General features: G+C 36.2%; 1 protein-coding gene and 1 pseudogene across 4 annotated transcripts in view; both read right to left on the bottom strand.

Annotated features, from left to right (window-relative positions):
- Mbd5 (methyl-CpG binding domain protein 5) overlaps positions 1-17873 on the bottom strand; it is a 479901-nt gene that overhangs the window by 348720 nt on the left and 113308 nt on the right. The window lies entirely within an intron of this gene.
- On the bottom strand, positions 3995-4426 carry LOC101570690 (annotated as a pseudogene).

The following is a 17873-nucleotide window of genomic DNA, read 5'->3' as shown; positions in this document are numbered from 1 at the left end:
ATGTATACTTTTTGAATGAAAAGCATTTGAATCTTAAGTAATGAGTCCTATACTTTTCAGACAGCTTACTTTAAGAATGAATTATTCTAACTCAGTTGCCCAGCAGTACAAACATATGAGGGAAACATTTCTTAGTGGTACTATAAGGATTGAATTCAAGCTTTCACATGTTAGGTAAGTATCTTATTTTGAGGTAGAGTACCATTAATTTTCTGAGCTGGCCTCAAATTCTCAAATGTGTGGTCATCTTGCTTCTGTGTGCCAAGAAGCTGGGACTGCCCACCTTGCCTTGCAGGAAAATATTTTAAAGTCACACACAGGGAAAGGTTCAGTATTACTTGCTTAACAGAACTCACCTTGTACTTCCCTACTTAAAGAATTTTTTTCCTGTGGTATATGAACCTTTGGACTGAGTTACATCCCCCTCAACCTTTTTTGAAATCTTGAGACAAGATCTTCCTATATACCTAAATTGTCCAGACTGAGATCAAACTTGAGATCCTGCTTGACCCAGTCTCCCAGGAATTACAAGTTTACATTACCACACCTAACTTCCGCTTCCTCCAACTTTTCCAGTTTAACTCCTACATTTCCACCAATTCGCCAGAAGATAAACTATTATCCACCACCAGTGCAACTGACCAAACCAAAATTTACTAAGTAAAAATATTTAAATAATCCAATAATCAGTAAATAAAGCAGTCTTTGATATTAAATTATAAGCATCACAAATGGCAACAAAAACAAATTACATAATAAGCCTAGAAAATAAAATAAAGCAAACAAGACAAATGACATGATGTTAATTGTCATCAGATTTATATACATATGGAACAATGACATTTATATCAAATTATGTATGCATACAAGCCATACAGAATGTCAGATAATCCATACTGCAGAAATAGATACACATATATAGATAAAGATAAAGATATAGGCATTGTGCTTCAGACAGGCACCATGATATTATTGGAATTTAAAAAAAGCTTAACTCTTTGGCCCCAATTAAAACTTACAGAAATCAGAAACTCTGAAGGAAAGGCCCAACCATGTTTTAACTAGCCTTCTACCAGCTTCTGATTAAAAATTTGAGAATTAATGATGCAACTTTAAGAATAATAACATACTTTTATTTTCTTCAAAAAGAAAGTAGAAGTAGATAAACTGATTCTAAAGGTCTCTTAATAAACAGAAGAATCAAAGCACTGATACTACAGATGGAACAGACTGTCAAAGACATTAATGGAAAAGAATAAAGCATCCCCAAATACTCTCTATATAGAAGGAATTCCGTACACAATAAGAGTGGCATGTTTTGTATTTTCAAGAATCAAAATAGTGATAGAAAAAAAAAATTAACAAACGATTCAAGATTTCACTATCCCAAATTGAAAAAAATTAATTCACAATGATTGGGAGATAAAAATAGGCATTTTTGATATCCATCCAACCCCAGGCCCTGTGACTGTGTGGGAGAGCTTCTGTGCTGTCCTGTGCCTGCTGGACCAAGCCCAGGCTTGCCACATGAGAGACCTTTCATCCCTATTCTATGGACCTCCCTCACCCCTCCAGAGCCATCCCAAGCCCATCCTGTGACTGAGAACTTCCACTACACTCGTGGGAGCCCTGCGGACCCTCCAAAGCCCAGGCCGGGTGAGTGTGTGGGACAGCTTCTGTGCTCTCCTGCACCCCCTCATACCTCTCCACACAGAGCCCAGGCCTGGCATACAGGTCTAGGGTGAAACTCTGCAGGTGAAGTCCCTGCAGTGAGACTAGAGTCAAAACTACTCAGCTAATCAAGGAGCAGAACATCTTGCTGGAGGGGCACAGCAGGCGCATCTCCAAGGGCAACAGCAGGAAGGAGCTGAGCACAATGGCCAGACACAAGCCAGGCACAACTACATAAACTAGAACTTGGTATATCGGTACCTGAACTTAATTAGGTGCTAAGGTTATAACTACACCAAAGCTTTACACCAAAGGTCAGAGGTCAGTGCTACATGAAATAATAAAGACAAGGAGCAAAATGCAATCTCAGGCCTCGAGCCCACCCAGAACAAGTGCAGAGGAGACTAGCTCAGCTGAAATGTATGAACTAATAGTGTCGGAAGTAAAGGAACAATAGCAGAAAGGTATAGAGGAACCCAGAGCACAATTAATTTCTGGGACAAAAAAAGAAATCTATGAATTCATAGCATCTGAAGTAAAGAATCAAACACAGAAACATATGAAAGAAACCCAAGGCCCATTCAGAACAATTGCAGAGGACACTAGCTTAACTATAATCTATGAATTAAGAGTCGGAAATAAATAAACTACAGCAGAAAGGTATAGAGGAACTCAGAACAGAATTAATGTCTGAAATAAAAAAGAAATCTCTGAATTCCTAGCATCTATAGTAAAGAATCAAATACAGAAAAATATGGAGGAAAATTAATCTGAATGTAATTCTGCGGTAAAAGAATTAATAACTGCTTCTAAAGAAGACATTGATAAAAAAATTAGAGGATTTAGAAAAATGAGGGATTCCTTGAATGAGCAATACAGGAAAGAAATAGATTGCATGAAGCAGAGTGAAGGAGATGTACAGGAACTTTAAATCTCAATCACAAGCCTGCAAAACTGTTTGAATGAAAGTGTAGAGCTTCAGATCTTGAAGATGCTGGTGCAACTAGTGAAAAGGTAAGAAAAGATCTCTTACAAACAACTAGGATGCAGGAAAAATAATTCATCACCTGCAAGACGATGCAAAGATGAACAATGTGAGACTAATAGGGATCAGTGAGAAAGGAGTCAATACAAATGATATAAAAAGAATATGGGCAGAAGTAATAGCAGAAAACTTCCCCAATATGAAGAAAAAATCTGACATTCAGATTTCCAAAGCATAAAACGAATGCCAAATAAATTCAATCCAATTAAACTCACACCAAGACATATACTAGTCAAGATCCCAGAAAGCACACACAAGAACAATATGCTGAAAGCCGCTAGAGAAAAGAAGCAGATCACATTCAAAGGAAAACCCATCAGAAGCTTCTCTTACAGGCAGCTTCTCTTCACAAACCATGAAAGCAAGAAGAGCATGGAGCAGCATAATTCAAGTCCTCTATGAAAAAAAATTCCAGCCCAGACTACTATACCCTGCAAAACTCTCTTTCAAGTTTGATGGAGAAGTGAAATACTTCCATGACAAAGAACAAATAAAGAATTTCATGATGATAAAGCCAACCCTACACAGGCCACTGAAAGATGTTCTAGAGAATGACCAAAATGATCAGAACTCCACAAATGAGATCGGAAGCAACCAACTAAATAGGGTAAGCAATTAAACACAGGAGAAAAAGGAGTAAACAACAGCAGGTAAATAACATGTCAATCGTGAGTCAACACATCTCATTTATAACCATCAATGTAAATGGACTCAATTCACTAATTAAGAGAAATAGACTGGCACAGGGAATAAGGAAACAAAATCCAACAATATGCTGTATATAAGAAACACACTTAATTCAAAAAGACATTCATAGGCTTAAAGTCAAAGGATGGAAGACAATACTACATATCCCAGCACCTCAGGAAAAAACAGGGGTAGCAATCCTGTTTTCAGACAGTCTTAACTTCAAACCAAGAGTGATCAAAAGAAATAAAGAAGGCCACTATATACTGGTTAGGGGAAAAATTCAAGAGGAAGAGGAAACATTCATAAATATGTATGCACCAAACATGGGAGCACCCAACTATATAAGACAAATCTTAATGGGCATGAAAAATCTAATATCCAATACCACAATAATTTTTTTTTTTTTTTTTGGGAAACAAATATTTAATGATAAATTGCTCTTCAGGGAACTGGTTATAGAGGCCTTTGAAAACTAAGAACACAACCATGCAGCACAGATCTGAACGAGTTTCTTACCACAACTACCCTGTACACTATAACCTTTTTCTCTCCAAAATGACCCTCATCTCACATGAAAATATTTGCCACAGGGAAGCAAAAAATCTAGCTTTGTGGTCAAAAGGAAAAGCAGCAATCTGTTGGTTAACTGGTAAGAGCAGAAAACCCAGAGCCCTTCACTGTGGTGTTTTGGCCTTCTTACTCTTGTTCTTGTCTCTCTTCTTCAGCCCATCCATGTTAGCCCTCAGCAGGTTTGAATAGGCCATCTGAAACTTATTCACTTCTTTAGAGCTCACCACAGTGCTCATCTTCTTTTTTCCCATCTGTTGCTCTCAACAGACATTTGTTATCCGCAGGCTCAAAGCCCTCCACAGAGCTCTTCTTTGGGATGTATCTGGTTCGACCATCATATTTCTTCAGGGTGATGAACATGCTGCCCGATGTCCGGCACTTTTGGAAGAGCCTGGTCAGCTTGGTCAGGAACTGCTCACTCTCCAGCAGCACCATCTTGATGAAACAGGATCCAATTCTTCAGTCCAAACAAGAAACTCTTAAGGTCTTCAGTTCTGGCCCTACCAGACATCACTGAGCCCTTTCAGCTGTTTGTTCATAAAAAAGAAGGAGTTACAAAGAGAGTCTTTTTTTTTTCTTTTGCAGAACCAGGGATTGAACTCAAGCCCTTGCACTTGCCAGGGAAGCGCTTATTCCACTGAGCCATCTCCCCGGCCCCACAAAGAGAGTCTCAAACCTTAGGGCCATAGAAACTCCCCATGGCCTATCTGTCCAAAGACTGGACTATGTGGCTGCTGGGTGGCCATCATGCTTACAAGCCACTGCAACAGCTGCTGTATTAGTAAAAAAGGCTGACAAATTACCTCTGGGACAGAAGTTGAGCATGTTCGTGTCCCATGCGATGGAGACACTGCTGTAGGGTCCTAGTAAAGAGTGGTTCTCTGGCACTAGGCTGTCCCAGTACCAGGCAGCTCTCCTTAAAGACTTACATCTAACTTGAGACTATACAGGCCATTAATCTTACATACCTCCTTCCAATGTCATCGGAACCCCCAGAGCAAAATTGTGTCTGCCGACAGAGAACCTTCCCTTTTGAGGATGTCAAAGTGGACTTTACTGAGGTCAAGTTCACAGTTGGAAACAAAAGCATTGGTTGGTGTTAATTTACACCTCTTCAGGATTGGTAGAGGCCCTGCCCACCAGACCTGAGGCCTCTAGAGAGGTGATAAAAAGCCTGATGAAACTAATCATCTCCCGGTATGGGCTTCCCATTATAGTAGGCTCAGATAATGGGCCTACTTTCGTGAGTAGAGTAGTTCAGAGCCTTTCCAGTGTTTTAGGCCTAAAATGAAAGCTAGATACTTCTTACTGACTGTAAAACTTGGGCCAAGCAATACCACAATCTTAACAGGAGAACTTAACAACCCCTTATCCCAAAAAGATAGGTCAACCAGACAAAAAATTAGGAAAGAAGTAGCAGAACTGAACCACAGCTTGGAACAAATGGACTTGGTAGACATATATCCAGAGTGTTCCACCCAACTACAGCTGAATATGCATTTTTCTCAGCTGCACAAGGGTTTTCTAAAATATACCACATACTAGTCCATAGGTCATGTTTAAGAATATGCAAGAAAACAGAAATTATCACATGCATATTATCTGACCACAGCGAAATGAAACTGGAAATAAACGACAAAAGAAACCAGAAAACACCCCTGAATACATGGAAATTAAAGAACACCCTACTGAGCAATCAATGGGTTACAAATGAAATTAAACAAGAAATTCAACAATATCTACAATTCAATGAAAATTCAATCACAACGTAATGGAATTGATGGGATGCAATGAAAGCAGTTCACAGAGGGAAATTCACGGCTGTGAACTAACATTAGGAAAACAGAATGGGAACAAATAAACACCTTATTGTTGTACCTCCAACATCTAAAAAAGGAAGAGCAAACCAAACCCAGAGCCCAAACACAAGAAGAAATCATAAAGATTACAGCAGAAATTAATTCAATTGAGATGAAGAAAACAGTTCAAACAATCAAGCAAAAAGCTGGTTCTCTGAAAGACTAAATAAAATTGCTAAAACCCTAGCTAACCTCATCAAAGAGAGGAAAGAAAAAATTCAAATACAAGCAATAAGGAATGAAAAGGGTATAATCACCACAGACCCAGTGGAAATTCAGAAGATTATCCATAGCTACTTTGAGAATCTTTACACTTTCAGAAACAAGACACAGATGAAATGGACAGATTCCTAGAAAGGTACAAATTAACAAAACTGAATCAATAATGTATAACAACTCTTAGTAACCAAATAACCGCCAATGAAATACAAAATATAATAAAAAGCCTGCCGACAAAGAAAAGTCCTGATGGATTCACAGTTGAATTCTACAAGAAATTTACAGAAGATACACTTCTCAAACTCTTCAATGGAACTGAAAAGGAAAGAGTTCTCCCAAAATCATTCCTGGAGGCAAGTATTATACTGATACTAAAACCAGGGAAAGACACAACTAGAAAAGAGAATTACAGGCCAATCTCCCTAATGAACATAGATGCCAAAATTCTCAATAAAATCCTAGCAAATAGAATATAGCAAATTATCAAGAAGATCATACACCATGACCAGGCAGGATTCATCCCAGGGATGCAAGGATGGTTCAATATTAGAAAATCTATAAATGTAATACACTATAATAACAGAGCAAAATCTGAATACCACATGATCATCTCAAATGATGTAGAAAAGGCTTTTGACACAGTCCAACACTCATTCATGTTCAAAGTACTACAGAAAATTGGAATAGAAGGCCTCAACTTCAATCTGATAAAAGCCATCTATGAAAACCCAAAGGCTAATACAATTCTAAGTGGGGAAAACTAAAATCTTTTACTCTCAGATCTGGTATAAGACAAGGATGTCCTCTATCACCACTCCTATTCAATATAGTTTGGGAATCATTAACTAGAGCCATTAAAGAAGAAAGAGATATAAAAGGAATAAGAATAGGTAAAGAAGAAGTTAAATTACCATTATTTGAAGGTGACATAATACTTTATTTGGAAGACCTAAAAAATTCCACCAAGAAGCAATTAGAATTAATACACAAATTCAGTAGCATAGCAGGATACGAAGTTAATACTCAAAAGTCAATAGCATTCCTCTACACAGACAGAAAAACACCAGAGGGAAATTAGAGAAAGAATAACTTTTACAATATCACTGTGGAAAATGAAATACCTTGGAATTAATCTAACTAAAGAAGTCAAAGATCTTTTCTGAAAAAAGAGATCATGAGGATTTCAGACAATGGAAAGATATTCCCTGCTCCTGGATAGAAAAAACCAACATTGTGAAGATGGCCATATTCCCAAAATTGTTGTACAGTTTTCATGCAATCCCTATTAAACTACCACCCACGTACCTCACAGAGCTAGAGAAGTTGTTCCTAAGATTTATTTGCAACAAGAAAGACCTAGAACAGTAAAGGTAACCCTGGCCAACAAAGACAAGACAGGAGGCATTACAATTCTTGACTTGAAATTATACTACAAGGCTACTGCGATAAAATCAGCATTGTACTGGCAACAAAATAGACTTGAGGATCAATGGAATGGATTAGAAGATGCAGAGGCCTCTACACACACACTCAGCTACCTGATCTTCAACAAAGGGGCCAAACATGCCTCCTGGAAGAAAGATAGCCTCTTTAACAAATGGTGCTTGAAAAACTGGCTCCTACATGACGAAAACTAAAACTTGACCCAGGTTTACCACCATGCACTAAGTTAAAAGTCAAAATGGATTAAAGATCGAAACATTAAAACAGAAACACTAAATATCCTGCAAAAGAAAGTAGGAGGAACTCTTGAAGACATAGGGGTAGGCACAGAGTTCATGAACAAATATCAAATCACATGGGTAATACTTCAAAGAATTAACAACCGGGACCTCTTCTTATCGAGAAGTTTTTGCACGTCAAAAGAAATTATCAACGAAGTGAAAAGACAACCCAAAAATTTGGAAAATATCTAAACTAATAAGCACTCAGACATAGGTCTTCTATCTAGAATTTATAAAGAACTGAAAAACATTAGGACCCCAAAATTTAAAGACCCAGTCTAGAAATGGGCATCCAAGATGAACACACACTTCTCAGAGGATGAAATTAAAGAAGCAAATAAATATATGAAAAAATGCTCCACATCACTAGCCTTCCATGAAATGCCAATGAAAACAACACTGAGATACCATCTCACCCCAGAAAGAGTAGTTATCATAAACAAATCAACAAACAACAGATGTTGGAGAGGCTATGGGGAAAAGGAGAAGGGTTCTTCTCCAATGCTGGTGGGAATGTAGACTGGTACAACCATTCTGAAAATCAGTGTGGAGACTGCTTACAAAACTAGGACTGGATATCCCATTCAAGCCAGCTATCCTCCTAATGGGAATTTTCCCAGAGGAGCTAAAAACATCATATCATAGTGATATATGTGAACCTATATTTATAGCAGCACAATTTGTGAAAGCCAAATCTTGGAAAAAACTAAGATGCCTGTCACATGAGGAATGGTTGAAAAAGATGTGGTATTTTTATACAATGGAGTATTATTCAGTTATAAAGAACGATAAACTCAAAGCCTTCATATTTAAGTGGATGCCACTTGAAGATATACTTATAAGTGAAATAATCCAGACCCACATGTGTAAATATCATATAGTCTCCCTAATATAAGAACTCAAAAGAAGAATTACAAATAGAAAGGTATAACACAATTAAAAGGTAAGCAAGAACTTTGAGGATTGGACAATCAGAGGGCAAGAAGAAAAGCTGGGAAACATGTCATGGGCAAAGCCATACATTTATACACACAAGATGGGTAAGGCAATGATCCTGAGAATCACCAGCATGTTTTTGAAACTAGCAGTTTATTGGTAGGAGTCTCACTCTGACTAACTATATATGTTGATATCTGTGAACTAAGCAACTGCACTGAAGATAGCAATGTGTAATAGAAGTGTCACAGTTGCAATGCCTGTCATTCTGATCTTCTCAGTATGAACTTCTTGTAATGACATACCAATTATTACCATACTGTTGCTCAAGTTTTTTTTTTTAAATAAAGGGTATTAAATGAAAAAAAAAAAGACACACAGAAAATATCATAGGAGTGTCCTGCTACAATATTGTATATGGTTAGATTTCTAAGTTTCTGTATAAAAATATATTCATTACTATTTTTTAAATTTTTTTCTTCATATTCTGTAAAGTTTAACATATCAATACTTGATGGAAAATAGCTGTTCCATGTTATGCATAAGATGTTTGCTATTTAGACAGATACGGTAAACTGAACTGCATATGTTGCAGGGTAAATCAGGTTCTCTTCTGGAGGGTTAACAATCTAAGTCTGCAGATCAAAAATTGGAGAAAAGAAGAGCTGCATGGTCAGCCAACATTTTGGCCCTAGCCTTTCAGTCAGTATGGGCTCAGGATATAGGAGAACCTGTACTGTAACATCATGTAACTCAGTTGTGCCCCAAATATTCTGATCAAGGAGAGTATGGAGTCACAGGAATGTGATTGATGATGTATAGTGTGCCTAAGGGGAGTCACATGGAGAGAAAACATTCTCTCAGGCTTTCACAGAGAGCAAATTGGTCAAGCAATGACTGTGACTCATGCACATCGCTGACACTCACAAAGGATCTTCAAACTGCAGTACAGAGTTACAGGATAAATCCTGAAAGGACTTGACTGACCTTATCTGATACAAAAGCTACATTTCTTGTTATATAGGTCTTGCTTTATCTTGGTCTTAACCATCCAACAGAAAAGCATAAAAATGAGGTATAAAAAGTAAAGCCATATTCATATGCTGAGCTGTGAAAGGCTCAAGTCAACAACTTCTGCAAATAACCCACTACTATTGTGGACTGCTGCATTGTGATGGATTGTTTTGCTGATTTCACGCATCTATAGTATTTAGATGTCCATGGAATACCCACCTCTGACAGGACTAAACAAAAAAAGGAGATACAAAGCAAGAATCATTTTTACTTGTATATAAAGAATAGTTAGTATAGATATACCACTACTTTCGCTTAATTCAATGAGAAGAAAGATTTGTGCTAATACTATTTTGACAGGATATCCTGCCTGCTTTTTGTACTGAGGATAACCACTAAGAACATAACAATGTACAATGTATTAATTATTGAAACTGCCCTATTAATCAGCTTTGAAACTGTCTCATTAATTTGTTTCTCAATAAAATAAAATAAAAAAAGAAAATAGGCATTCTTGTGCCTGGTAGTAGAAGAAATGTCTATAGGTATAGAAAAGAAATGTCTATAGGTATAGAAAAGGATATTAGTAAGTTTCACTTATGTATCCTACAGGTTTACCAGCAAATATGGTTAAAAAATGCAATGATATTCTCTCCACTGATTTTTTATTAGTATATGTGTGCAGTAAATGTTTATATTACTTAATGGAGTAGGTACATATACATAACATATCTCAATTCCTTTTTCAATCCTTCCCCTGCCTTATCTCCCATCCCTCTAGCTATTGATCCCCTCCCCACTTGAGAAAGATATCTCTGCTTCCTAGAGCTTTTTTTTCTCCTTAGAATTTGCATTGCTCTTATAATAAGAGAAACTGTGACATTTAAGTTTGTATGTCTCATTTATTTTAGTTAACATTACAGTATCAAGGTGCATCCATATTCCTACAACTGATTTCAGTTCATCATTATGTCAGACTAGTATTCCACTATGTGTAAATACTAACATTTTTTTTTTTTTTCTATTTATTTGCTGGTGGGCATAGAGAATGCTTGCAAGTTTTAGCTATAGGAATCATACTGCTATAAACCTGGTTGTAAATGTAGCATTGCAATACGATGTCTTTCACACCTTAGGAAGCTATCTACAAGTGGAATGGCTGGATAAACGGCATTTATAGTACTTATTTTTAAATAAGGAATTTCTATACTGATTTCCATAGTGGTTGTACTACTTTATACTTCCACCAACAATGCAGAAGCATTCCTATTTGAATTCCTATTTGATGACGACCATTTTTCTGGGGTAGATTTTTTTTTTTTTTTTTTTTTTTGGCGGAACCGGGGATTGAACTCAGGCCCTTGCGCTTGCCAGGGAAGCACTTATTCTACTGAGCCATCTCCCTGGCCCCTGGGGTAGATATGTTTTTAGCGTTATTTTAACTGACATTTCTTTAATGTACAGAAATTTTGAGCATTTCTTCTTGTATTTACTGGCCATATGTACTTATTCGGTTATTATAGTTTGGATTAATAATAAAAAAAATACCACCTTGACAAATCCAAAGGTTTATAACATACACCAATATGTATAAATTAGAAACTATCCATCTAGAGAATGCCTAGCTACCAAAAATTTTAAAAAATCAACTATACTTTATACAACATTGTAAATGTAATAAATGCAAAGAATCAAGAGTTTAATAGGGGTATAAATAGCTAAATTAAAAGATATTAACAACCAATCAAATAAACACAAATGAGACTTTTTTGTTTTAATTTAGGTCAATCTGAAAGGTAAAGTGGCAAGTCAAACAAATACACCATAGTGACAAATATCTCGTTTCCTTCAATAGAGTAAGTCCCCAACTTGTGAACATTCCAGTTGTGAAGTGCTCACAGTAAGAACATATATTAGAACTTACTCAGGTGCGAACACATCATGGAAGTAGGTCAAAAATCTGCTGGATATTGTCACACTTATGCTACTGTGTGCTTATTGCACAGTGCAGTAGTGTACGGTGCTTTTGTATTTGTTTTTATGATTTACATCTTATATTTGTTCAAGGGTATATAGGACTAACTTTGTCAGACTTATCAAAGAATCCAACTTACAGAACATCCTCTTGGATCAAAACTGTTTTATAAGTTGGGAACTTACTGTACAAAAGAAAACGTACATATTATCTCTATATTCATACATGATTATCTCACCACATATTTAAGAAAGATGTACAATAATTGTTAACACTAGTTAATATTCTGGTTGGGACTGGGGGACTAGTTGTTTAGGGTATAAACTTTATTCACAATACTCATGTGTTCTAGTAGCATTACTAAAAAATGAAACAAAATAAAAATAAAGGCTTTCCCAAACCTGCATCTATATAAAAGCAAGGTGACACTGGCAAAAACTGTCAAAAGTACTTCTTTTCAGAACTCTGGAAATTAAAAGCTTGCAAGAATCCCAGGAGTGTTTATTCAAGAAAAGTTCACCTTATCCAAAAACAATACCAAAAAAAAGAAAAAGAAAAAAGAAGAAAAAATACAGAAGATGGGGAAATAGGGAAGAGAGAGGAAAAGAAGGGGCACTCCAAGGGAGGAACTGAGGAAAGGAAGGAGAGGGAGAAAGACAGAGACAGAGATACATACAGAGAGAGAGAGAGAGAGAGAGAGAGAGAGAGAGAGAGAGAGGGAGGGCAGGCAGGCAGGCAGGCAGGCAGAGAGAGAGACAGGAATTTCAGTAGGAAGAATGAACTTCATGTTACGCTGATGCTGATCCTGATCTCACTGCCTTCTCAAGTTATGAAGTAGTTTTGAAAATCAAATGCTTTACTACTATGGTAGCTGTGTAAACTAGTTCAACATTTGAGAATAGTTTAAAGAGTTTCCAAACATTTATCCTCAAAATTATCACTGTTTGATGTGTATGACAGCTCTCTGATCTCCGTTTTCAGGGCCAGTCTTTGTTTCAGCTAAGATGTACCACTCTATCAGCTGCAAGTATTCAATAACATTAAGTGTCAGCAGTGGCTTTAACAGCTGGAGTTAACAAAAAGGTAGACCAAAATGTTAAAATGAAAAAACTGGGGAATGAAATACCCATAGGGGTCTATGAAAAGCTTCAACATCCCTCCTGGAAAATCTAGAGACACACACATGCACAGTGCTCTATAAACAACTAAGAAAGACTTGAGAAGACTAAATTTTCAGCTCAGACAAAGCATGAGGCTCTGTGTAAGCAGAGAGTGGCGGCCAAGGCTAAGGAAAGACATAAATTGTCTGCAAAACAGAAGGCATTCAGTGACAAACACACAGTCCTTTGGTAAAGGCCAGGTGATGGAGTGGTATAACCGCTCATCAATCATTAGCTGATCATAAAATTTAAAAAGCAGACTTTGATGGCCAAATACAAGAAGAAATACAGACTTTTATTTAAAATGTTCAGTTTTAAGAACAAATTATGATATCTGATGGAAAGAGGAAAATTATGTGTCTACCATGCTCAGGGAAAAAAAGTTAGAAACTGTTCCTATAGAAACCCAAATGTTTGACCAATGACAAAGAACTTAAATCACCTCTAATAGATACGTTCAAAGAAGAAAATGAAAGGAAAAAATGCAGATGATGTCTCATCCAATAAAGAGTAACAAGAAAAAGCAGTTACTTTTTAAGAAGAATTGGTAGAGGGGCCAGGGATATAGCTCAGTGGCATAAGTGCCTGCCTGGCAAGCCCAAGATCTCAAGTTTAATCCCTGGTACCTAAAAAAGAATTGACTGGTAGAAATTGCAGTTCAAAAAAGTATAGTGTAATAAACAAAAAAATTCACTAGGAAATCTGATCAGCATATTTAACAGGCATAAGAATCCAAATGAATACACTTGAAGAGAACAAATGAACCAAAGACATAAATGAGATCAACCTCTATAAGAACTAAAACCAAAAAGAACAAAGAAAAATTAAGAATTGTGATGCCTAAAAGACATCTCGCATCTCTAAACATTCATAATGGAAATCCTAGGAGAGGAGGAAGACATATTTCTGACAACTGGAAAAACTTTTACAAAAATAATTAAAAAATAACATGAAGATTGAAGAAGCTTAAGTTTCATACAATCTCAAAAAGATATACACCTCTAAGACAGCCATAGTCAAAACATCAAAAGGAGAAAGGTAATCTTGAAAGTAGTAAGGAAAAAAACCAAATTCATCATATGCTAAGGTATCTACAGTCAGATTTGAAACTGATCCCTCAATAGAAACTACAGGCTGAAAAGCACTGGGATGACATACATGAGAGTGAAAGGCTGCCAACTAAAACTTTTACCTCCAGCATACTATTCATCAAAAGTAAATGGGAGGGGGCGGGGAGATGGCTCAGTAGGATAAGTGCTTGACTGGCAAACGCAAGGATCTGAGTTCAATCCCTGGTTCCACCAAAAAAAAAAAAAAAAAAAGTAAATGGGAAAACAAAGATCTTCCCACAAAATTAAAATCTGAAAGACTATGCTACCAACTTTTTGGTCAAAGAAATAAAGAGAATCCTTCAGTCTGAACTGAAGGACACTAGACAATAATTTTAAATCTACACAGAGAAGAAAAGGACCAGAAAAGGACCCCTCCCTTTTAATGTAAAAACAAACACATAGGGCCTGGAGAAATAGCCCAGCAGAGTAAAGTGCCTGCAAGCAGGCACAGGGTCCTGGGGTTTGATTCCCAGGGCCTGCCCTGCTGGCCCTGCCCCTGAGGCACACAGAGAAGGAAATTAAGACTGGGCGTGGTGGCATGTGCCTTGGGAGGCTGTAAATAGGCAGATCACTATGAGTCTGATCTAGTAGTGAGACCCTGAACACCCGCTAGATCTTTCCCTAAAAAATACAAAATAAATAAGTAAATAAAATAAAATAAAAACAAACACATAATTTAAAAGTGTTGATAAAATGTATGACAATATAGTTTATAAGACACAAATAGTACAAATGAGGGAGAATGAAACTATATAAGATCAAACAGCAAAGTTTTGCACTGAAATTAAGTTGGTATTAACCTAAATTATTTGACATTAAGATATTAATTATAATGACAAGAGCAACAATTAATAAAATAACTAGTGGGAGGCTGAGGCAGGATAATAGCTGTGATTCTGAGACTAGTCTGAATATAAAGTGAGTTCAAGGCCAGCATAGTGAAACTGTCTCAAGAAGTCTGAGTACAAAAAATACCCTCTAAAACATATAGTAAAATAAGTGAATTAATGTAAGATAGTTAAGATTATTATATAGCTACTTTCTCTTAGTTCTTTAAGGAGAAAGTCTTGTGCTAATATTGTATAGAAGGGCCAGCTGGATAATTCAGTGGATTAAAGCATCTGCTTAGAAAGATGCAGGGGCCAGCCCCGCTCCAGGGCACACTAAGGAGACTGAGACTGGGTGTGGTGATGCAGGCCTGTAATCCCAGTGCTTGGGAGGCTGAAAAACAGGAAGGATTACTACAAGTCCAATCTGTCTAGGGAGACCCTGCAGACATTGTATTAAATACATAAAATAAAATAAAATAATAGAAAAGATAACACACATATATCTTCTACTCTCTATTACTAGCAGGAAGACAATACACAATGTATTAACTATGGCAACTGTCCTAATGACTTGTTTTGAAACTCAGTTTCACTGTTTATCTTTTTTTTTTTTTTTTTTTTTTTTAAAGGAAATAACAACTGCCATAGGGAAGAATAGAAAAGGAAAGGATAATATAATTGTGCTACTAATTTCTAGTGATCTATTAAAAGGATCAATTAACGTTTGTTAGATCAGTCTTGCATTCTGATATCTGGTAATCTGAGCAACTTCACTGAAGACAGCAATACATAATATACAACCATGGTTAATTTCCTATCATTTCATCTTTTTTAAAAATTTTATTTATTTATGTGTGTGTGTGTGTGTGTGTGTGTGTGGCCAGCTCAGCCCACCAGGGGGCGGGGCTGGCTGACATGTGGTGCTGGGGGATTGAACCGTGGTCCCTGTGATTTGCTAAGCTTGTTCTAAGTAGGTGCTTTAGACCTAGCCATCTCACCAGCCCCATATCATTTCATCTTGAAATTGTTTTTGTCATTGTTATTTTTTTCTCTTTAAAATAAAAATAAACACTATAACAGTGGGAAAAAATAAGTGAATTTAAATAGGTTAATCATATTTGTCAAAAAGGAAAGGAGGATGAAGGAAAAGATGCTGGAAGGAAAGACAAACAGAAAATAGCTGAACAGCAAACACCAGCAATTCTGTTAAATATAAGCAGAATTAACACTCCCTTCAAAAGACCAATTAGCAGAATCACCAAAAAAATATAATCCAACTATATCAATTTAGAATACATATAGATTAGATTCAGGGAGGAAATAGGATGCAAGTATAAGGATGAAAACTATGGCAACAGTGACCAAAAGAGAGCCGAATATGAACTGGTACTCAAAATGACACTTTCAATAATAAAAGGTATGACAGGTTGACTTAACTAATTAGAAATATATGTACTTAACAACAAAGCCAGAAAATATATCAAGAAAGATTCACAACTCATAGAACTGAAGGAAGAAATAGACAACTTAACAGTATTAGTAGGAGATATCACTTTATCATGTCACTTTAATGACTAATATAGCACCTAAGCAGAATATCAACAGGGAAGAAGATATGAAGAGCATTACAAACACAGTAGACTTAACAGACATCTATAGAATACTCCATCTATCAAGAATATAACACAATTTTTCTAAAGTGTGCAAAGAAAGTGCAGAAATTCAATAATATTCCCAAACAGTCAATGGGTCAAATAAAATAATACAACAGAAATAAAATACCTTCAAATAAATGAAAATAGAAGCTGAATATACCAACACTTAAATGATTCTGATAAAACAGCACTTAGAACAAAATTTCTGTAAATTCCTATATGAAAAAGACTTTATACCAATAACCTACACATCCACTTTAAAGTATAAGACTATAGAAAAGGAAAAAAAAAAAAAGCAAGCAAATATAATGGTAGAATGAAGACAGGATCAGAAATAAATAAGGAGAAAAAAAAGAGAAAAATCAATGTCCCAAAGTTGATAAACTGGAAACACCAGATAGACTGTCAAGGAAAAGGCTCAAAGTACTGAAGATCAGGAATAAGAGAGGACATCACTAGCAACTGTACATAAATGAAAATAATTATGAGAAAACTATGCACAAACATGTTGATAAAGACAATGTAGATATAACATTAAAGAGTTTTATAATTTTAAATGTCCTGTAAAGTGTATCTATAAAAATGTACTCTTGCTCAAAAGGTAGAATACTGTATATTTAAATTGATTTTATTTTATCACCGTAACATACATATGTCGTTTATAGAGTACAATATGAAAAGACTTATAGTGAAAAACAGCTTTTCTAACATATTCTTTATTTTCCCTATTTCTCAGAAGCAACTGTCCTCAACTTTCTAGGTTTTACCTCTGAGAAACTTTTTTCCTAATTTTTTTCATTTATCAATTACAAAAACCACTGATTCCCTTCTTATCATGTATACTTTTCTGTAACCTTATTCCACATTCCTACTAGTCTCTGATGTCAAAATAATGTTACAGTTTTATGTTAAATGACCAATGCTACGGCTTGTAAATGTTATAAGCCAAAAAGTGAATTAGGATGATCTTTACTATAGTAACTTGGATTTTTTTCCCCATACACCTAGTTTTTAACGTACTTACTACAATTTTTATGCATTTTCCAACATCACTGACTGCATATCTGTAGTTTTCTATGGGAAAACATACTAATTTCCACTGTTTCCACGAGCTCTGTCCTGAAAGGACTGCTCTCATGCCATAATCTAAACCTGGTTTCTCCTTCGCTTACTGAACAGCAGCCACAACTGCTGGGACCTTCCTTTGTCTTTTTTCTAAATGAGACACTGCCTCTTCAGCTGTCTATTTCTTTGTTTTTCTAGGTTTACTAGATCAATTGCTTGTGTAGCTGAATCACATTTTCCATCCATTGAGTGCATTTCTGAGGTGGGGAGTTTCATTCTCTTCTGCCATCACACTGGATTTGGCTGGATTTGCAATTGCTTTTCTTACACTTTATCAATACACTTCTT

The sequence above is a fragment of the Octodon degus genome, unplaced genomic scaffold (assembly GCF_000260255.1).
Source record: "Octodon degus isolate 3935 unplaced genomic scaffold, OctDeg1.0 scaffold00082, whole genome shotgun sequence".
Lineage (NCBI taxonomy): Eukaryota > Metazoa > Chordata > Mammalia > Rodentia > Octodontidae > Octodon > Octodon degus.
Note: the sequence above shows the minus strand (reverse complement) of the source record. Positions and strands in the feature narration are given on the sequence as shown.